Here is a 22,134-nt window from a genome sequence, read left to right on the forward strand (position 1 = left end):
TATAGGTATCTTATTCCCCAGTATTGGTGTCCTATGGCCTACTATCAGTATCCTATTGCCTATTAGCGATATCCTACTACCTACAATTGGTATCCTATTGGCCACTATCGGTATCGTATTGCCTACCATCAGTATCCAATTCCCTATTATCTGTTTCCTATTCCCCACTATCGGTATCCTATTGCCTATTATCAGAAACGTGTTGCCTATTATCAGTATCTCATTGCCTATTATCGGTATCCTCTTGCCCACTACCGGTATCCTGTTGCCCACTATCAGTATTCTATTGCCTACTATCGGTATCCTATTTTCTATTATTGGTATCCTATTGCCTACTATTGGTGCCCAATTGCCCCCTATCGGTATCTTATTGCCTACTATCGGTATCCTAGTGCCTATTATCGGTATCTTATTCCCCAGTAACGGTGTCCTATGGCCTACTATCTGTATCCTATTGTCTATTAGTGGTATCCTACTGCCTACAATTGGTATCCTATTGCCCACTATCAGTATCCTATTGCTCAATATCGATATCCTATTACCTACTATTGGTATCTGATTGCCCACTATCGGTATTATGTTGTCTATTATTGTTTTCCTATTCCCCACAATCGGTATCCAATTGCCTACTATCAGTATCTTATTGCCCTCTATCGGTATCCTATTGCCCACTATCTGTGTCCAATTGCCCACTATCTGTGTCTTATTGCCCACTATCGGTATACTCTTGCCAATTATTGGTAGCCTACTGCCTACAATCGGTATCCTATTGCCCACTATCGGCTTCCTATTGCCCACTAACGGTATCCTATTGCCTACTATCGGTACCTATTCCCTGTTATCTGTTTCCTATTGCCCACTAATGGTATCCTATTGCCCAATATCGGTATCCTAATGCCTACTATAGTTATTCTATTGCCCAGTATTGGTATCCTATTGCCTATTACCGGTATCCTATCGCCCACAATCGGTATCCTATTGCCTATTTTCTGTATCCTATTGCCTATTATCGGTATCCTATTGCCCACTATCGGTATCCTGTTTCCCACTATTGGTATCCTAATGCCTACTTTCTTATCCACTTGCCTACAATCGGTATCCTATTGCCCACTATCGGTATCCTATTGTCTATTATCGGCATCCTATTGCATAATATCTGTTTCCTATTGCCCACTATCGGTATCCTATAGCTTATTATCGGTATCCTATTGCCTTCTATGGGTATGCTATTGAGTATTATCGGTATCCTATTGCCCACAATGGGTATCCGATTGCTTAGTATCGTTGTTCTATTGCCTATTGTCGGTATCCTATTGCCCTGTATCAGTCCCTTATTGCTTATTATTAATATCCTATTGCCCACTATTGGTATCCTATTGCCTACTATCGGTATCCTAATGCCCATTTGTGGTATCCTACTGCCTATTATCGGTATCCTATCACCCACTATTGGTATCCTATTGCATATTATCTGTGTTTCCTATTGCCCACTATCGGTATCCTATTGCCTATTATCGGTATCCTATTGCCTACTATCGGTATCCTATTGCCCACAACTATTGGTATCCTATTGCCTATTATCTGTGTTTCCTATTGCCTACTATCGGTATCCTATTGCCTGTATCTGCTTCCTATTGCCCACTATCGGTATCCTATTGCCTATTAGCGATATCCTACTGCCTACAATTGGTATCCTGTTGCCCACGATCAGTATCCTATTGCCCACTATCGGTATCCTACTGCCTATTGTCGTTTTCCTATTGCCCACAATCAGTATCGTATTGCCCATTATCGATATCGTGTTACCTACTATCGGTATCCGATTGCCCACTATTGGTATCCTATTATCTACTATCGGTATCCTATTGCCTACTATCAGTATCCTATTGCCTACTATCAGTTTCCTATTGCTTATTATCTGTATCGTATTGCCTATTATCGGTATCTTATCGCCCACTATCGGTATCCTATTGCCTATTATCGGTATCCTATTGTCTATTATCGGTATCCTCTTGCCTACTATTGGTATCCTATTGCCTATTATCAGTATCCTATTGCCCACTATCGGTATCCTATTGCCGACTATCGGTATCCACTTGCCTACCATTGGTATCCTATTGCCCACTATCGATATCCTATTGCCCACTATCAGTATCCTAATGCCTACTATCGGTATCCACTTGCCTACAATCGGTATCCTATTGCCCACTATCGGTATCCTATTGTCTATTATCGGTATCCTCTTGCCTACTATTGGTATCCTATTGACTATTATCAGTATCCTATTGCCCACTATCGGTATCCTATTGCCTACTATCGGTATCCACTTGCCTACCATCGGTATCATATTGCCCACTATCGGTATCCTATTGCCCACTATCGGTATCCTATTGCCTACTATGGGCATGCTATTGAGTATTATCAGTATCCTATTGCCCACAATGGGTATCCAATTGCTTCATATCGTTGTTCTATTGTCTATTGTCAGTAACCAACTGCCCTGTATCAGTCCCTTATTGCTTATTATCTATATCCTATTGCCCACTATTGGTATCCTATTGCCCACTACCGGAATCCTATTGCCTGCTATCTGTATCCAATTACCTACTATCGGTACCCTATTGCCTATTATCTGTATCCTATTGCCCACTATCGGTATCCTAATGCATACTATCAGTATCGTACTGCCTACTATCAGTATCCTTTTGCCTATTATCGGTATCCTATTGCCCACTATCGGTATCCTATTGCCCACTATCAGTATCCTATTGCCCACTATCAGTATCTTATTGCCCACTATCGATATCCTATTACCTTCAATCAGTATCCTATTGCCCACTATCAGTATCCTATTGGTTTCCTGTTGCCTATTATCGGTATCCTACTGCCCACTATCGGTATCCTATTCCCTATTATCTGTTTTCCTATTGCCCACAATCGGTATCCTATTGCCCACAACTATTGGTATCCTATTGCCTATTATTGGTATCCTATTGCCCACTAATGATATCCAATTGCCTACTCTCGGTATCCTATTGCCTGCTATCTGTTTCCTATTGCCCACTATCGGTATCCTATTGCCTATTATTCCCCAGTATCGGTGTCCTATGGCCTACTATCGGTATCCTATTGCCTATTAGCGATATCCTACTACCTACAATTGGTATCCTATTGCCCACTATTGGTATCGTATTGCCGACAATCAGTATCCTGTTGCCCACGATCAGTATCCTATTGCCCACTATCGGTATCCTACTGCCTATTGTCATTTTCCTATTGCCCACAATCGGTATCATATTGCCCACTTCCGATATCGTATTACCTACTATCGGTATCCGATTGTCCACTATTGGTATCTAATTGCCTATTATCGGGATCTTATTCCCCAGTATCGGTATCCTATGGCCTACTATCGGTATCCTATTGCCTATTAGCGATACCCTAATGCCTACAATTGGTATTCTATTGCACACTATCAGTATCCTATTGCCTATTATCTGTATTGAATTCCCTACTATCGGTACCCTAATGCCCAAATTCGGTATTCTGTTGCCCACTATCAGTATCCTATTGCCTACTATCGGTATTCTATTGCCTACTATCGGTATCCTATTGCCTATTATCTTATCCTATTGCCTATTATCGGTATCCTATTGTCTATTATCGGTATCCTCTTGCCTACTATCAGTATCCTATTGCATATTATCAGTATTATTGCATAATACCCACTATGGGTATTTGATTACCTACTATCGTTATTCTTTTGCCTATTATCGGTATCCTTTTGCCCACTATCGGTATTCTATTGCCTACTATCGGTATCCACTTGCCTACCATCGGTATCCTATTGCCCACCATCGGTATCCTCTTGCCCACCATCGGTATCCTCTTGCCCACCATCGGTATCCTATTGCCCACTATCGGTATCCTATTGCCTATTATCTGTATCTTATTGCCTATTATTGGTAGCCTACTGCCTATTATGTGTATCCTATTGTCTATTATCGGTATCATATTGCCCACTATCGGTATCCTGTTGCCTACTATCGGTATCCTATTGTCTATTATCGGTATCCTATTGCATATTATTGGTATCATATTGCCCACTATGGGTATCCAGTTACCTACTATCGTTATTCTATTGTCTATTATCGGTATTCTTTTGCCCAGTATCGGTATTCTATTGCCTACTATCGGTATCCACTTGCCTATCATCGGTATCCTCTTGCCCAGCATCGGTATCCTCTTGCCCAGCATCGGTATCCTATTGCCCACTATCGGTATCCTATTGCCTATTATCGGCTTTCTATTGCATATTATCTGTTTTCTATTGCCCACTATCGGTATCCTATTGCCTATTATCTGTATCCTATTCTCTATTATCGGTATCATATTGCCCAATATCGGTATCCTATTGCCTATTATCGGTATCGTATTGTCTATTATCGGTATCCTATTGCCCACTATCAGTATCCTATTGCCTATTATCTGTATCCTATTGTCTATTATCGGTATCATATTGCCCAATATCGATATCCTGTTGCCTACTATCGGTATCCTATTGTCTATTATCGGTATCCTAATGCCCACTATCGGTATCTTATTGCCTATTATCGGTATCCTATTGCCTACTTTCGGTATCCTATTGCCTACTATTAGTATCCTATTGCCCACTGTCGTTGTCCTATTGCCTACTATCAGTATCCAATTGCCTATTATTGGTATCCTATTGCCTATTATTGGTATCCTATTGCCTATTATTGGTATCCTATTGCCCACTGTCGGTATCCTATTGCCTACTATCAGTATGCTATTGCGTATTATCAGTATCCTATTGCCCACGATGAGTATCCGATTGCCTACTCTCGTTATTCTATTGCCTATTATCGGTATCCTATTGCCTATTATCGGTATCCTAATGCCCACTATCAGTATCCGATTGCCTACTATCTTTATTCTATTGCCTATTATCAGTATCCAGTTGCCTACTATCGGTATCTTAATGCCCACCATCGGTATCTTGCGCACTATCTGTATCCTATTGCCCTTTATCAGTATCCTATTGCCCACTATCGGTATCGTATTGTCTATTAGCGGTATCCTAATGCCCACTATCGGTATCTTATTGCATATTATTGGTATCCTAATGCCTACTATAGAAACCCTATTGCCCACTATCGGTATCCTACTGTCTATTATCGGTATCCTATTGCCCGCAATCAGTATCCTATTGCCCACTATTAGTATCCTATTGCCTACTATTGGTATCCTATTGCATATCATCGGTATCCTATTGCCCACGATGGGTATGCGATTGCCCACTATCGGTATCCTATAGCCTATTATCAGTATGCTATTGCCTATTATCGGTATCCTAATGCCCACTATCAGTATCCGATTGCCTACTATCTTTGTCGTATTGCCTATTATCAGTATCCAATTGCCTACTATCGGTATCTTAATGCGCACTATCTGTATCCTATTGCCCTTTATTGGTATCCTATTGCCCACTATTGGTATCCTATTGCCTACTATCGGTATCCTTTTGTCTATTATTGGTATCGTAATGCCCACTAAAGGTAGCCTATTGCCCACATTCGATATCCTATTGCCCACATTCGGTATCCTATTGCCCACTATCTGTATCCTATTGCGTATTATCATTATCCTATTGCCCACTATCGGTATCCTACTGCCTATTATTGTTATCCTATTGCCCACTATCAGTATCCTTTTGCCCACTATCAATATCCTATTGCCCATTATTGGTAACCTATTGCCTACTATTGGTATCCTATTGCCTATTATCATTATCCTATTGCCCACTATCGGTATCCTACTGCCTATTATTGTTATCCTATTGCCCATTATCGGTATCTTAATGCCTACTATCGGTATCTTATTGCGCACTATCTGTATCCTATTGCCCACTATCTGTATCCTATTGTCTATTATTTGTATCGTAATGCCCACTAAAGGTATCCTATTGCCCACATTCGGTATCCTATTGCCCACTATCGGTACCCTATTGCCTTTTATTGGTATTCTATTGCCCACTAACGGTATTCTATTGCCTATTATCATTTCCTATTGCCCACTCTCGGTATCCTATTACCTACTATCAGTATGCTATTGCGTATTATCGGTATCCTATTGCCCACGATGGGTATCCAATTGCTTACTATCATTATTCTATTGCCTTTAATCGGTATCCTATTGCCCACTTTCAGTATCCGATTGCCTACTATCGGTATCCTATTGCCTACCATCAGCATGCTGTTGTCTATTAGCGGTATCCTATTACCCACTCTCGGTATCCTATTGCCTACTATCGGTATCCTATTCCCTTTTATCGTTTTCCTATTGCCCACTAACCGTATCCTATTGCCCACTATCAGTATCCTATTGTCTACTATTGGTATCCTATTGAAAATTATCGGTACCCTATTGCCCACAATGGGTATCCGATTGCCTACTATTGGTATCCTATTGCCTATTATCGGTATCCGATTGCCTACTATCTTTATCGTATTGCCTATTATCAGTATCCAGTTGCCTACTATCGGTATCTTAATGCCCACCATCGGTATCTTATTGCGCACTATCTGTATCCTATTGCCCTTTCTTGTATCCTATTGCCCACTATCGGTATCGTATTGTCTGTTAGCGGTATCCTAATGCCCACTATCAGTATCCTATTGCATATTATTGGTATCCTAATGCCTACTATAGATATCTTATTGCCCAATATCGGTATCCTAATGTCTATTATCGGTATCCTATTGCCCGCTATCATTATCCTATTGCCCACTATCAGTATCCTATTGCCCACTATCGGTATCCTATTCCCTTTTATCGTTTTCCTATTGCCCACTAACCGTATCCTATTGCCCACTATCAGTATCCTATTGTCTACTATTGGTATCCTATTGGTATCCTATTGCCCACTATCGGTATCCTACTCCCTTTTATCGTTTTCCTATTGCCCACTAACCATATCCTAATGCCCACTAACCGTATCCTATTGCCTACTATTGGTATCCTACTGCATATCATTGGTATCCTATTGCCCACGATGGATATGCGATTGCCTACTATTGGTATCCTATTGCCTATTATCGGTATCCTATTGCCCACTATCGGTATCCTATTGCCTATTATCAGTATGCTATTGCCTATTATCGGTATCCTAATGCCCACTATCGGTATCCGATTGCCCACTATCGGTATCCAATTGCCTACTATCTTTGTTGTATTGCCTATTATCGGTATCCAATTGCCTACTATCGGTATCTTAATGCCCACTATCGTCATCATTCTACGAAAAAGTCTTTCTCTGTCTACCCTATCTAATCCTCTGATCATCTTGTATGTCTCTATCAAATCCCCCCTTAGCCTTCTTCTTTCCAATGAGAACAGACCCAAGTCTCTCAGCCTTTCCTCATTAGACCTTCCCTCCAGACCAGGCAACATCCTGGTAAATCTCCTCTGCACCTTTTCCAATGCTTCCACATCCTTCCTGAAATGGGGCGACCAGAACTGTACACAATATTCCAAGTATGGCCAGCGTTTGTATAGTTGCAGCATGATATTGCGGTTCCAGAACTCAATCCCTCTACCAGTGAAACCTAACACACCGTATACCTTCTTAACAGCACTATCCACCTGGGTGGCAATTTTCAGGGATCTATGTACATGGACTCCAAGATCTCTCTGCACATCCACACTATCAAGAATCTTTCCATTGACCCAGTACTCTGCCTTCCTGTTATTCTTCCCAAAGTGCATCACCTCACATTTAGCTGCATTGAACTCCATTTGCCACCTCTCAGCCCAGTTCTGCAGTTTATTCAAGTCCCCCTGCAACTTGTAACATTCTTCCAAACTGTCCACTACTCCACCGACTTTAGTGTCGTCTGCAAATTTACTCATCCAACCACCTATGCCTGCGTCTAAGTCACTTATAAAAATGATAAACAGCAGTGGTCCCAAAACAGATCCTTGTAGCACACCACTAGTAACTGGACTCCAGACTGAATATTTTCCATCAACCACAACTCGTTGCCTTCTTCCAGAAAGCCAGTTTCTAATCCAAACTGCTGAATCACCCTCAAATCCATGCCTCTGCATTTTCTCCATCAGCCTATCATGTGGAACCTTATCAAAGGCTTTACTGAAGTCCATGTATATCCTCAACTGCCCTACCCTCATCTACATGCTTGGTCACCTTCTCAAAAAACTCAATGAGATTTGTGAGACACGATCTGCCCTTGATGAAACCATGTTGACCATCTGAAATCAAATTGTTGCTGGCTAGATGATTATAAATCTTATCTCTTATAATCCTTTCCAAAACCTTTCCTACAGCAGAAGTAAGGCTCACTGGTCTATACTGACCTGGGTCATTTCTGCTGCCCTTCTTGAACAATGGCACAACATATGCATTCCTCCAGTCCTCAGGTACTAAACCTGTAGGCAATGACGACTCAAATATCAAAGCCAATGGCTCTACTATCTCCTCCCTAGCTTCCCAGAGAATCCTTGGATAAACCCCACCAAGCCCAGGGGACTTGTATACTTTCACTCTTTCTAGAATTGATAACACCTCTGCGTAACTAACCTCAATCCTTTCTAGTCTAATATCTTGTACCTTATTCTTCTCCTCCACAATATTCTCCTTTTCCTGAGTGAACACCGATGAGAAATGTTCATTTAGCACCTCTCCGATCTCTACAGGGTCCACACTCAACTTCCCACTTCTGTCTTTGACTGACTCTATTCCTACCGTAATCATCCTTTTATTCCTCACATACCTATAGAAAGCTTTAAGGTTCTCCTATATTCTATGTGCTGAAGACTGCTCGTGTCCTCACTTTGCTCATTTTAACTCTCTCTTTAAATCCTTCCTTGCTAATTTGTAACTCTCCATCGCCTCATCTGAACCATCTTGCCTCATCAACACATAAGCCTCCTTCTTCTTAACAAGAAATGCAATTTCTGTAGTAATCCATAGTTCCCTTACCTTATCACTTCCTCCCTGCCTGACAGGGACATACCAATCAAGGACACGCAATGTCTGTTCCTTAAACCAGCTCCACATTTCGATTGTCTGCATCCCCTGCATTTTGCTACCACATTCTATGTATCCTAATTCTAGCCTAATCGCATTATAATTGCCCTTGCCCCATCGATAACTCTTGACCTGTGACATGTACCTATCCCTTTCCATCGCTAAACTAAATGTAACTGAATTATGGTCACTGTCTCCAAAGTGCTCATCTCCAACTAAATCAAACACCTGGCCTGGTTCATTACCAAGCACCAGATCCAGTGTGGCCTCCCCTCTTGTCGGCCCTTTGACATACTGTGTCAGGAAACCCTCCTGTACACATTGGACAAAAGCTGATCCATCCGATGTACTAGAGCTATAACATTTCCAGTCAATATTGGGGAAGTTAAAGTCCCCCATAATGACCACCCTGTTCCTTTCATTCCTACTGAGAATAATTTTGCCAATCCTCTCTTCCACCTCCCTGGAACTCGGCTGAGGCCTATAAAACACTCCAAGCAGTGTGACCTCTCCTCTCCTGTTTCTAACTTCAGCCCACACTACCTCAAAAGACGAGTCCTCATCAAAAATTCTCTCAGCCACTGTCATACTATCTTTGACTAACAAGGCCACGCCTCCCCCTCTTTTACTGCCGTGCCTGTTTTTAAGGAAAGATCTAAACCCTGGAACCTGCAACATCTATTCCTCACCCTTCTCTATCCATGTCTCTGAAATGGCCACAACATTGAAGTCTCAGGTACCTATCCATGCTGCAAGATCACCTACCTTATTTCGAATACTTCTGGCGTTGAAGTAGACACACTTCAAACCAATTTGCTGTCTGCCAGCACATTCCAGTGACCCTGAAATCTTGTCCCTGTCCTTCCTACTCTCATCCTCCTGTGCACTGCAACTACACCTCCGGTTCCCATCCCCTTGCTGAGCTTGTTTAAACCCACCTGAATAGCACCAGCAAATTTCCCACCCAGGATATTAATACCCCTTTGGTTCAAGTGAAGACCGTCCTGTTTGTACAAGTCTCACCTTTCCCAGAATGAGCCCCAATTATCAAAAACCTGAAACCCTCTCTCCTGCACCATCCTGGCAGCCACGTGTTTAGATGATATCTCTCTCTATTCCTTGCCTCGCTATCACGTGGCACAGGTAATAATCCAGAGATAACAACTCTATTTGTTCTAGCTCTCAGCTTCCACCCTAGCTCCCTGAAATCCTGCCTTACATCCCTGTCCCTCTTTCTACCTATGTCGTTGGTACCTACATGGACAACGACTTGAGGCTGGTCACCCTTTCCCTTCAGGACCCCAAAGATACGAGCCGAGACATCACGGACCCTGGCAACTGGGAGGCAACACATCAACCTCTAGTCTTGTTCTTTCCCAACAAACCTTCTATCTGAGCCTCTAACTATTGAGTCCCCAATGACTAACACTCTCCTCCTTTCCTTCTGTGCAACAGGGACAGGCTCTGTGCCAGAGACCTGGGCCCCACTGCTTGCCCCTCGTAAGTCATCCCCCTCAACAGTATCCAACACGGTATACATGTTTTTCAGGGGAACGACCACAGAGTATCCCTCCATTGACTGTTTTTTTCCCTTTCGAACAGTCACCCAGCTTTCTTCTTGCTTAGGAGTAACTACTTCCCTGTAACTCCTATCTATCACAGACTCTGCCTCCCGAATGATCCGAAGTTCATCCAGCTCCCGCTCCAGTTCCCTAACACAGTCTTGAACGATCGAGAGTTGGGTGAACTTCCTGCAGATGTACTTGGATGGGACACTAATGGCATCCCTGACTTCAAACATCATGCAGGCGGAACATTGCTGTCCCTGCACTGCCATCCCTGCTAGTCCCCTAGTCACAAAGTAAAAAAGAGACGCTTACCTGATATGTCCCTGGTCTTTAAGGTTAGAGGAGGTGGTTGAGTGGGAGACCCTACCTTTGTAGGGTCTCGGGTTGAGAAAACACTGACTTATATAGAAAGTCGGAAAAAAAAAAGAAGTATCTCCTTTTCCAGAAACCTCTGCTCTCTGTCTTCAAATTTAAAACCACAAATCAGTGACTCACCACTCCTGGCGGGCCCCTGGTGCAAGCTCCCACCCTTCGAATTGCTGCTGTCGCTGAAAAACAGAAAACAGAAATCGGTATCCTACTGCATATTATTGATATCCTATTGCCCACTATGCGTATCCTATTTCCCATTATTGGTATGCTATTGCCCGCTATCGGTATCCTATTGCCCAGTCTCAGTCTCCCATTGCCAATTATCAGTATCCTATTGCCCACTATCGGTATCTTATTGCCTATTATCAGTATCCTATTGCCCATTATTTGTATCCTATTGCCCACTGTCGGTATCCTGTTGCCTATTATTGGTATCCTAGTGCCTATAATCTGTATACTATTGCCCACTCTCGGTATCCTATTGCCAGTTATCAGTATCCTATTGTCCACTATCTGTATCCTATTGTCCACTATTGGTATCCTATTGCCCACTATCAGTATCCTATTGCCTATTATCAGTATCTTATTGCCTACTATTGGCGTCCTATTGCCCACTATTGCTATCCTATTGCCCACTATCGGTATTCTATTGCCGATTATCAGTCTCCAATTGCCTACTATCAATATGCTTTTGCCCACTATCTGTATCCTACTGCCCCCTATCGGTATTCTATTGCCGATTATCAGTATCCTATTGCCCACTGTCGGTATCCTATTGCCGATTATTGGCATCCTATTGCCTATTATCAGTATCCTATTGCCAATTATCAGTATCGTATTGCCTATTACTGGTATCCTATTGCCCACTATGGGTATCCTATTGCACACTATCGGTATCCTATTGCCTATTATCGGTATCCTATTGCCTATTATCGGTATCCCATTGCCCACTATGGGTATCCTATTGCACACTATCGGTATCCTATTGCCCACTATCGGTATCCTATTGCCTATTATCGGTATCCCATTGCCCACTCTTGGCATCCTATTGCCTATTTTCGGTATTTTATTGGTATCGTATTGCCCACTATCGGTATCCTATTGCCAATTATTAGTATCCAATTGGCTATTATCGGTATCCTATTGCCTATTATCGGTATCCTATTGCCTACTATTGGTATCTTATGCCTATTATCAGTCTCTTATTGCCTATTATCGGTATCCTATTGCCCACTATCTGTATCCTATTGCCTATTATCAGTATCTTATTGCCTACTATTGGCGTCCTATTGCCCACTATTGCTATCCTATTGCCCACTATCGGTATTCTATTGCCAATTATCAGTCTCCAATTGCCTACTATCAGTATGCTTTTGCCCACTATCGGCATCCTACTGCCCACTATCGGTATTCTATTGCCGATTATCTGTATCCTATTGCCCACTGTCGGTATCCTATTGCCGATTATCGGCATCCTATTGCATATTATCAGTATCTTATTGCCTACTAGCAGTATCTTATTGCCTATTATCAGTATCTTACTGCCTACTATTGGCATCCTATTGCCCACTATTGCTATCCTATTGCCCACTATCAGTATTCTATTGCCGATTATCAGTCTCCAATTGCCTACTATCAGTATGCTTTTGCCCACTATCTGCATCCTACTGCCCACTATGGGTATCCTATTGCCAATCATCAGTATCCTATTGCCTATTATCAGTATCCTATTGCCAATTATCAGTATCGTATTGCCTATTATTGGTATCCTATTGCCCACTATGGGTATCCTATTGCCCACTATCGGTATCCTATTGCCTATTATCAGTATCCTATTGCCCACTATCGGTATCCTATTGCCGATTATCGGCATCCTATTGCCTATTATCAGTATCCTATTGCCAATTATCAGTATCGTATTGCCTATTAATGGTATCCTATTGCCCACTATCGGTATCCTATTGCCTATTATCAGTATCCTATTGCCCACTGTCGGTATCCTATTGCCGATTATCGGCATCCTATTGCCTATTATCAGTATCCTATTGCCAATTATCAGTATCGTATTGCCTATTATTGGCATCCTATTGCCTATTATCAGTATCCTATTGCCAATTATCAGTATCGTATTGCCTATTATTGGTATCCTATTGCCCACTATGGGTATCCTATTGCACACTATCGGTATCCTATTGCCTATTATCAGTATCCTATTGCCCACTATCGGTACCCTATTGCCCACTCTCGGTACCCTGTCGTCGATTATCAGTATCCTATTGCCTATTATTGGTATCCTATTGCTCACTATCGGTATCGTATTGCCCACTATTGGTATCCTATTGCTGACTATTGGTATCCTATTGCCTATTATCAGTCTCTTATTGCCGATTATCGGTATCCTATTACCCACTATCGGTATCCTATTGCCTATTAGCATCATCCTATTGACTACTGTTGGTATCCTATTGCCTAGTATCAGTATCTTATTGCCCACTATCGGTATCCTATTGCATATGATCAGTATCTTATTGCCTACTAGCAGTATCTTATTGCCTATTATCAGTATCTTATTGCCTACTATTGGCGTCCTATTGCCCACTATTGCTTTCCTATTGCCCACTATCGGTATTCTATTGCCGATTATCAGTCTCCAATTGCCTACTATCAATATGCTTTTGCCCACTATCTGTATCCTACTGCCCACTATCGGTATTCTATTGCCGATTATCAGTATCCTATTGCCCACTGTCGGCATCCTATTACCGATTATCGGCATCCTATTGCCTATTATCAGTATCTTATTGCCTACTATTGGCGTCCTATTGCCCACTATTGCTATCCTATTGCCCACTATCGGTATTCTATTGCCGATCATCAGTATCCTATTGCCCACTGTCGGTATCCTATTGCCGATTATCGGCATCCTATTGCCTATTATCAGTATCCTATTGCCAATTATCAGTATAGTATTGCCTATTATTGGTATCCTATTGCCCACTATGGGTATCCTATTGCATACTATCGGTATCCTATTGCCTATTATCGGTATCCTATTGCCCACTCTCGGTACCCTGTCGTCGATTATCAGTATCCTATTGCCTATTATTGGTATCCTATTGCTCACTATCGGTACCTTGTTGCCGATTATCCGTATCCTATTGCCTATTATCAGTCTCTTATTACCCACTATCGGTATCCTATCGCCTATTAGCATCATCCTATTGTCTACCGTTGGTATCCTATTGCCTAATATCAGTATCTTATTGCCTACTAGCAGTATCTTATTGCCTATTATCAGTATCCTATTGCCTACTATCGGCATTCTATTGCCGATTATCAGTATCCTATTGCCTATTATCGGTATCCTATTGCCAACTGTCAGAATCCTATTGCCGATTATCAGTATCCTATTGCCTATTATTGGTATCCTATTGCCCACTATCGGTATTCTATTGCCAATTATCGGTATCGTATTGCCTATTATTGGTTTTCTATTGCCCACTATGCGTATCCTATTGCACACTATGGGTATCCCATTGCCCACTATCAGTATCCTATTGCCTATTATCAGTATCCTATTGCCCATTATTGGTATCCTATTGCCCACTGTCGGTATCCTGTTGCCGATTATCGGTATCCTAGTGCCTATAATCTGTATACTATTGCCCACTCTCGGTATCCTATTGCCAATTATCAGTATCCTATTGTCCACTATCTGTATCCTATTGTCCACTCTTGGTATCCTTTTGCCGATTATCAATATCCTATTGCCTACTATCGGTATCCAGTTGCCCACTATCGGTTTCCTATTGCCCACTCTCGGTATCCAGTTTCCTATTATCTGTATCCTATTGCCCACTATGGGTCTCCTATTGCCACTTTTGGTATCCTATTGCCCACTATCAGTATCCTATTGCTCACTATCGGTATCCTATTGCCTATTATCAGTATCCTATTACCCATTATTGGTATCCTCTTGCCCACTCTCGGTATCCTATTGCCCACTCTCGGTATCCTTTTGCCGATTATCGGCATCTTATTGCCCACTATCGGTATCCTTTTGCCGATTATCGGCATCTTATTGCCCACTATCGGTATCCTTTTGCCGATTATCGGTATCCTATTGCCCACTATCAGTATCCTATTGCCTATTTTCTGTATCCTATTGCCCACTATAGGTATCCTATTGTCCATTATTGGTGTCCTATTGCCTATTATCAGTATCCTATTGCCCACTATCGGTATCCTATTGCCCACTATTGACATTCTAACGGTTTCCTATTGCCTATTAGCAGTATCCTGTTGCCCACTATCGGTACCGTATTGCCTATTATCTGTATCTTATTGCCCACTATCGGTATCCTATTGCCCATTATCAGTATCCTATTGCCTATTATCAGTATCCTGTTGTCTATTATCGGTATCCTAGTGCCTATAATCTGTAAACTATTGCCCACTCTCGGTATCCTATTGCCTATTATCGATATCGTATTGCTCACTATTGGTATCCTATTGCCCATGATCAGTATCCTATTGCCTGCTATTGGTATCCTATTGCCCATGATCAGTATCCTATTGCCTATTATCAGTATCCTATTGCCTACTATCGGTATTCTATTGCCTATTATCAGTACCCTATTGCCTATTATTGTTATCCTATTGCCCTCTCTCCGTATCCTATTGCCCACTATCGATATCCTATTGTCCACTCTCGGTATCCCATTGCCTAAAATCGGTATCCTATTGCCTATATCTGTCTCTTATTGCCGATTATCGGTATCCCATTGCCTATTATCGGTATCCCATTGCCTATATCTGTCTCTTATTGCCGATTATCGGTACCTATTGCCCATTATTGGTATCCTTTTGCCCACTATCTGTATCCTATTGCCTATTATCGGTATCCTATTGCCCATTATTGGTATCCTATTGCCCACTATTGGTATCCTTTTGCCCACTCTTGGTATCCTTTTGCCAATTATCAGTATCCTATTGCCTATTATTGGTATCTTTTTGCCTACTATCGGTATCCTATTCACACTATCGGTTTCCTATTGCCTATTATCAGTATCCTATTGCCCACTATGGGTCTCCTATTGCCACTTTTGGTAACCTATTGCCCACTATCGGTATCCTATTGCCTATTATCAGTATCCTATTGCCCATTATTGGTATCCTCTTGCCCAATCTCGGTATCCTATTGCCCACTCTCGGTATCCTTTTGCCGATTATCAGTATCCTATTGCTCACTATCGGTATCCTTTTGCCGATTATCGGCATCCTATTGCCCACTATCGGTATCCTTTTGCCAATTATCGGTATCATATTGCCCACTATCGGTATCCTTTTGCCGATTATCGGCATCTTATTGCCCACTATCGGTATCCTTTTGCCGATTATCGGTATCCTATTGCCTACTATCAGTATTCTATTGCCTATTATCAGTACCCTATTGCCTATTATTGTTATCCTATTGCCCTCTCTTCGTATCCTATTGCCCACTCTCGGTATCCCATTGCCTAAAATCGGTATCCTATTGCCTATTATCGGTATCACATTGCCTATATCTGTCTCTTATTGCCGATTATCGGTATCCTATTGCCCACTATCGGTATCCTATTGCCCACTATCGGTATCCTATTGCCCATTATTGGTATCCTATTGCCCACTATCAGTATCCTATTGCCTATTGTCGGTATCCTATTGCAAAGTATGAGTATCCTATTGCTCACCCTCGGTATCCTTTTGCCGATTATCGGCATCTTATTGCCCACTATCGGTATCCTTTTGCCGATTATCTATATCCTATTGCCCACTATAGGTATCCTATTGTCCATTATTGGTATCCTATTGCCTATTAGCGATATCCTATTGCCCAGTCTCGGTATCCTATTGCCCACTTTCGGTATCCCATTGCCTATTGTTGGTATCCTATTGCCCACTCTCGGTATCCTATTGCCTGTAATCAGTATCCTATTGCCAACTATCGATATCCTATTTCCTATTGTCAGTATCCTGTTGCCGATTATCAGTATCCTATTGCCCACTATCGGTCTCCTATTGCCTATTATCAGTATCCTATTGCCCACTATTGGTATCCTATTGCCCACTATCGGTATCTTATTGCTTATTATCGGTGTCCTGCTGCATATTATTGGTATCCTGTTGCCTAATATGGGAATCCTATTTCCTACTATCAGCATCCTGTTGCCTAATATTTCTATCCTATTTCCTTATGTCAGCATCGTATTTCTTACTATTGCTATCCTATTGCCTAATATCGGCATCCTATTGCCTACTATCGGTGTTATGGGAGTTACCGTTGTCCAGTACTGACTGAAACAGATCTGTAAATATTCTGGCTAGCAGAACTCCTATTGTGGGTGGCACGGTGGCATGTGGGTGGCACGGTGGCACAGTGGTTAGCACTGCTGCCTCGCAGCGCCAGAGACCCGGGTTCAATTCCCGCCTCAGGCGACTGACTGTGTGGAGTTTGCACGTTCTCCCCGTGTCTGCGTGGGTTTCCTCCGGGTGCTCCGGTTTCCTCCCACAGTCCAAAGATGTGCAGGTCAGGTGAATTGGCCATACTAAATTGCCCGTAGTGTTAGGTAAGGGGTAAATGTAGGGGTATGGGTGGGTTTCGCTTCGGCGGGTCGGTGTGGACTTGTTGGGCCGAAGGGCCTGTTTCCACACTGTAAAGTAATCTAAACTGCTCAGAGGTTTGATTCATTTATTGATGCCCTCGTGCCTATCTTCGAGGCATAGATCGGAATGTGATAGGAGATTTTCCACTTGCCAGGATGAGCGCAACTCCCATAAGTTGCTTGATTGGTAACCATCTGTTGCTTGATTGGTACACAATCCACCACCTTCAGTATTTCCTGTCTTCACCATCAAAGCGCACTGGCGGCTGTATGTAACAGCTCCCAGATGCACTGCTGCAGTTCAGTAAGGTTACTTTGACAGTACTTTCCAAATACATGATCTCTAGACTGACAATGAAACAAATAATTGGGAACACCGCCACCCACAAATTCCTTTTCCTGTCTCATACCATACTGACTTTGAAATATATCACTGTTCTTTCACAGTTGCTGGATCAAAATCCTAACTCCATGACAGCACCGTGGTGTGCCCACATCATATCTACTGCAGTGGTTCAAGAAGACAGCTCACCGCGATTTAGATTGGTCAATAAACATTGACCCATATAACAATGTAAAACAAAGAAGTTGTTACGTTCTTGAATAGGAACAGTTTCTCCCAGAAATAAAACAAAGAACTATGGATGCCGCAAATCTGAACCAAAAATAAAAATTGCTGGAGAAGTTCAGCAGATCTGGCAGCATCTGTGGAGAGTCTAGTGATCCATCTTCATAACTGCTAGCATCAAGGTAAAAATACCCAGATCCCATTAAAGAATAAAGACAAATTAAAAGTTATTCTTCTTATTTTTTAGCTCCCAAATATACGTTCGTAAATTAGATCTAACGTCACTGACCTCACTGTCAACCATCTTTTGGTTGTATTGACAAGTCCATCTCAATCCATCTTTTCTCTGCTATGAGACATTTCCCAAGGCGTGGAGTTAGTTAATGACTTATTTTAATGGAGGTTTCTGTAATCTTACAGTCATAGAGATGTACAGCACTGAAACAGTCCCTTTGGTCCAACTCTTCTATGTAAAAACAATGACTGCAGATGCTGGAAACCAGATTCTAGATTAGAGTGGTGCTGGAAAAGCACAGCAGTTCAGGCAGCATCCGAGGAGCAGGGAAATCAGCGTTTCGGGCAAAAGCCCTTTATCAGGAAAGAGGCAGAGTGCCTGAAGGGTGGAGAGATAAATGAGAGGAGGGTGGGATGGGGAGAAAGTAGCATAGAGTACAATAGGTGAATGGGGTTGGGGATGAAGGTGATAGGTCAGGGAGGAGGGTGGGGGAAGGTAGCAAAGAGTAGCACCTATCCACTCCACCCTCCTCTCTGACCTATCACCTTCATCTCCCACCCCCATTCACCCATTGTATTCTTTGCTACCTTCTCCCACCCTCCTCCCTGACCTATCACCTTCATCCCCACCCCACTCACCTATTGTACTCTATGATACTTTCTCCCCACCCCCACCCTCCTCTCATTTATCTCTCCACCCTTCAGGCACTCTGCCTTTTTCCTGATGAAGGGCTTTTGCCCGAAACATCGATTTCCCTGCTCCTCGGATGCTGCCTGAACTGCTGTGCTTTTCTAGCACCACTCTAATCCAACTCGTCTATGCCAACCAGATATCTAAAATAAATCTAGTCCAATTTGCTAGCAATTGGTCCATATCCCTGTAAACCCTTTCTATTCATATACCTGTCCAAATGCCTTTAAATGTGGCATTTGTACCAGCCTCCACCAGTTCCTCTAACAGCTCATTCCATACACGCACCACTCTCTGCATAGAAAATTGCCCCTTAGGTTCCTTTTAAATCTTTCCTCTGTCACCTTAAACCTATGCCCTCTTGTTCTGGACTCCCCCACCCAGGGGTAAAAACCTTGTTTGTTTACCCTACACATGCCATTATGATTTTATAAACCTCTATTAGGTCACCCCTCAGCCTCCGACACTCCAGGAAAAATAGCTCCAGCCTATTCAGCCTCTCCCTACAGCTCAAACCCTCCAAGCCTGGCAACATGCTTGTAAACCTTTTCTGAACCTTTTCAAGTTTCACAACATCCTTCCAATAGCAGAGAGACCAGAATTGCACACAGTATTCAAGTAGTGTCCTAACCAATGTCCAGTATAACTGCAACATGACCTCCCAACTCCTGTGCTCAATGCACTGATCAATAAAGGCAAGCATACAAACACCTTCTCCACTATCCTGTCAACCTGTGATTCTACTTTCAAGGAACTATGAACCTGCGCTCCAAGGTCTCTTTGTTCATTAACACTCCCCGGGACCTTACCATTAAGTGTATAAGTCCTGCTCTGATTTGCCTTTCCAAAATCTAAATTAAACTCCATCTGCCACTGTTCAGCCCTTTGGCCCGTCTGATCAAGATCCCATTGTAATCTGAGGTAACCTTCTTCATTGTCCACTACATTTTCAATTTTATGTCATCTGCAAACTTACCAACCATACCTCCTATGTTCACATCCAAATCATTTATATAAATGACAAAAGGTTAAACAGCCCATTGCCTATGATGGTCAAGACTAGCAAATGAGGTGAATTATTAGACAGTGACCAGAACCAATGGCAACCAAATCTGAAGACTCCACAACTTCAGGAGATGAGAACATTGGCCAGACAAAGCAAAAATCCTGTGCAGCAATTTTTATCTGATAATATTGCTGACAAATTTCTTGTCATCCACAGCTGCACTGAGTTGGCAGGCCCTGGGTGCAAAGACATGTAAAAGTTCTGGGAATAGTGGCAGCTTCTCTCCAGGGGCTTCTCTGTGACCCATTACTGAGTGACCGGTATTTCGGTGAAATATGATGTCGTGACTTTGTTACGTTTTTTCCTTTTTTAGTCATGGACATTTCTCATCATTTAGTAATTTATTTAGTGAATTCAAATCCTCAGTTCTAAGTGGTAACCCTCACATTTACTGGCTTTAAGGCAATTAGTTTGCCACTTAATTTGTTACTGGGACATCCCTCCGCTATATGTCGGACTGTTAATGTCTCTCCACTGGTGTAGGTGAGGTTTGTAATTGAGGTTCCAGTAGTGGAGGATGGCTGTACTGGGTCACCAACTTCACCTTAACCTGTTCAACACAGACCACTCTCACCTTAGTGCTTCAGAGCCTTTCATTCGACAGGTGGGCTTTGCCACAAGTGACTTCCCGTGTTTCCCATTCCATGATCCGAGGGATACTCATTCTCCGAGTTAATACCTCCAATGTCTCCAGCTCCCTTTCTTGTGGTGGGATCAAACTCATCTGAGAGCTGGCAGATCGATTCCATTTTGGTGTCTTAAATGAGAAACAAAAACTTTCCAACAGTGCAACATTCCTTCACTCTTTCTGAAGTATTTCGTGCTGAGGTTACTGGAGTGGAATGCAACAGTGAAAAGCTTGTTCTTTCCAGAGGTCCAATACCTCATTTCCTGCTTTGTAATGGACTAAACTGTGATGATGACTGTTCTGTTATCCAAATTTTATTAAGATTAGTCAGTGCTGGTTTTGGGAGTTCACTTCACTTCGCTTCCAACCACTTATGAATTGTTCAAATACCACAAGGGACCTATTTTGGTTTAAGTGTGCGAGGTGGAGCTTGTTTTCCCCTGTAAAAGGGTTTTCTGCAGTCGGTATCTGATCCGAACCACACCATTTGAGTAATTGAAACGCAGATCAATGCTGATTTAAATACTTGGCAGCATTTGATATAAAATTTTACAAAATTTCCCTCCCCGCCCAGTTGGTAAGAAATTTGAAGGATCACTGGTGGCAAAGCTGTAGGAGTTGTAGCATTGGATTCCTCCACACCCTATTCACTTTTTCCATTCTTATAACTATTTCATACTGCATCATCAGATGTACCTCAAACTGAGGGTGACGTCTGCTCAGGGTCATGCATTTCTTCCATCTGTAATCACGTGACTGAACAGGTTAGGTCTTGACCGACTAATGTCTAGGCACATGGGGCTATCCCATGAGGCATTGGGAACCAGAATTCAGGATTTGCCTCCTTTTCTCTCCTATAGCCTCAGCATTAAGGCTTTTAGATTCAAATCATCGTACAGCTCAATGGACAAGATGTTACAATTTTAATCAATTGGTGATCCTCCCAGTCATTGATGTCAATGCTGATTGGCTTTATGAAGAACTGCAGAATGTTCTTGTGGTGTTTTCCTTGAGCTTTGAGAAAGCAGGCCTTGGCAGGAGATTTGTTTTTTGACAGACAGGACATTGTGTCCAGTCCATTGTAGTTGATTTAACATTAGCTTCGCCTGCATTCTTATGAAGCTGGCTTCAAAACGAATGCTAGCATTTGTCAAAAGGTATTTTTATTGAATTCTGAGGACGTGGCGATAACATTGCTGCTAGCATTTTTCTTGCCCTCTTTTATGTCACTAATGTGCACTCCTCATCTGCTGGACAAGAAAAACACTAAAGATCAGGAGGTTTGTTGACTAG

At 42.4% G+C, this 22,134-nt stretch overlaps 1 long non-coding RNA gene across 1 annotated transcript in view; it reads right to left on the reverse strand.

The window, feature by feature from the left end:
* LOC148150519 (uncharacterized) overlaps window positions 1-21,109 on the reverse strand; it is a 63,927-nt gene extending 42,818 nt beyond the window's left edge. Inside the window, exon 1 of the long non-coding RNA XR_015751775.1 lies at window positions 20,788-21,109. This is a non-coding gene — a long non-coding RNA (uncharacterized LOC148150519). The remainder of the gene's footprint in view (window positions 1-20,787) is intronic.
* Between the last annotated feature and the right edge of the window lie 1,025 nt (window positions 21,110-22,134).

The sequence above is a fragment of the Chiloscyllium plagiosum genome, unplaced genomic scaffold, assembly GCF_037043375.1.
Source record: "Chiloscyllium plagiosum isolate Xiang-an unplaced genomic scaffold, Cpla_swu_hap1 HiC_scaffold_3, whole genome shotgun sequence".
NCBI lineage: Eukaryota > Metazoa > Chordata > Chondrichthyes > Orectolobiformes > Hemiscylliidae > Chiloscyllium > Chiloscyllium plagiosum.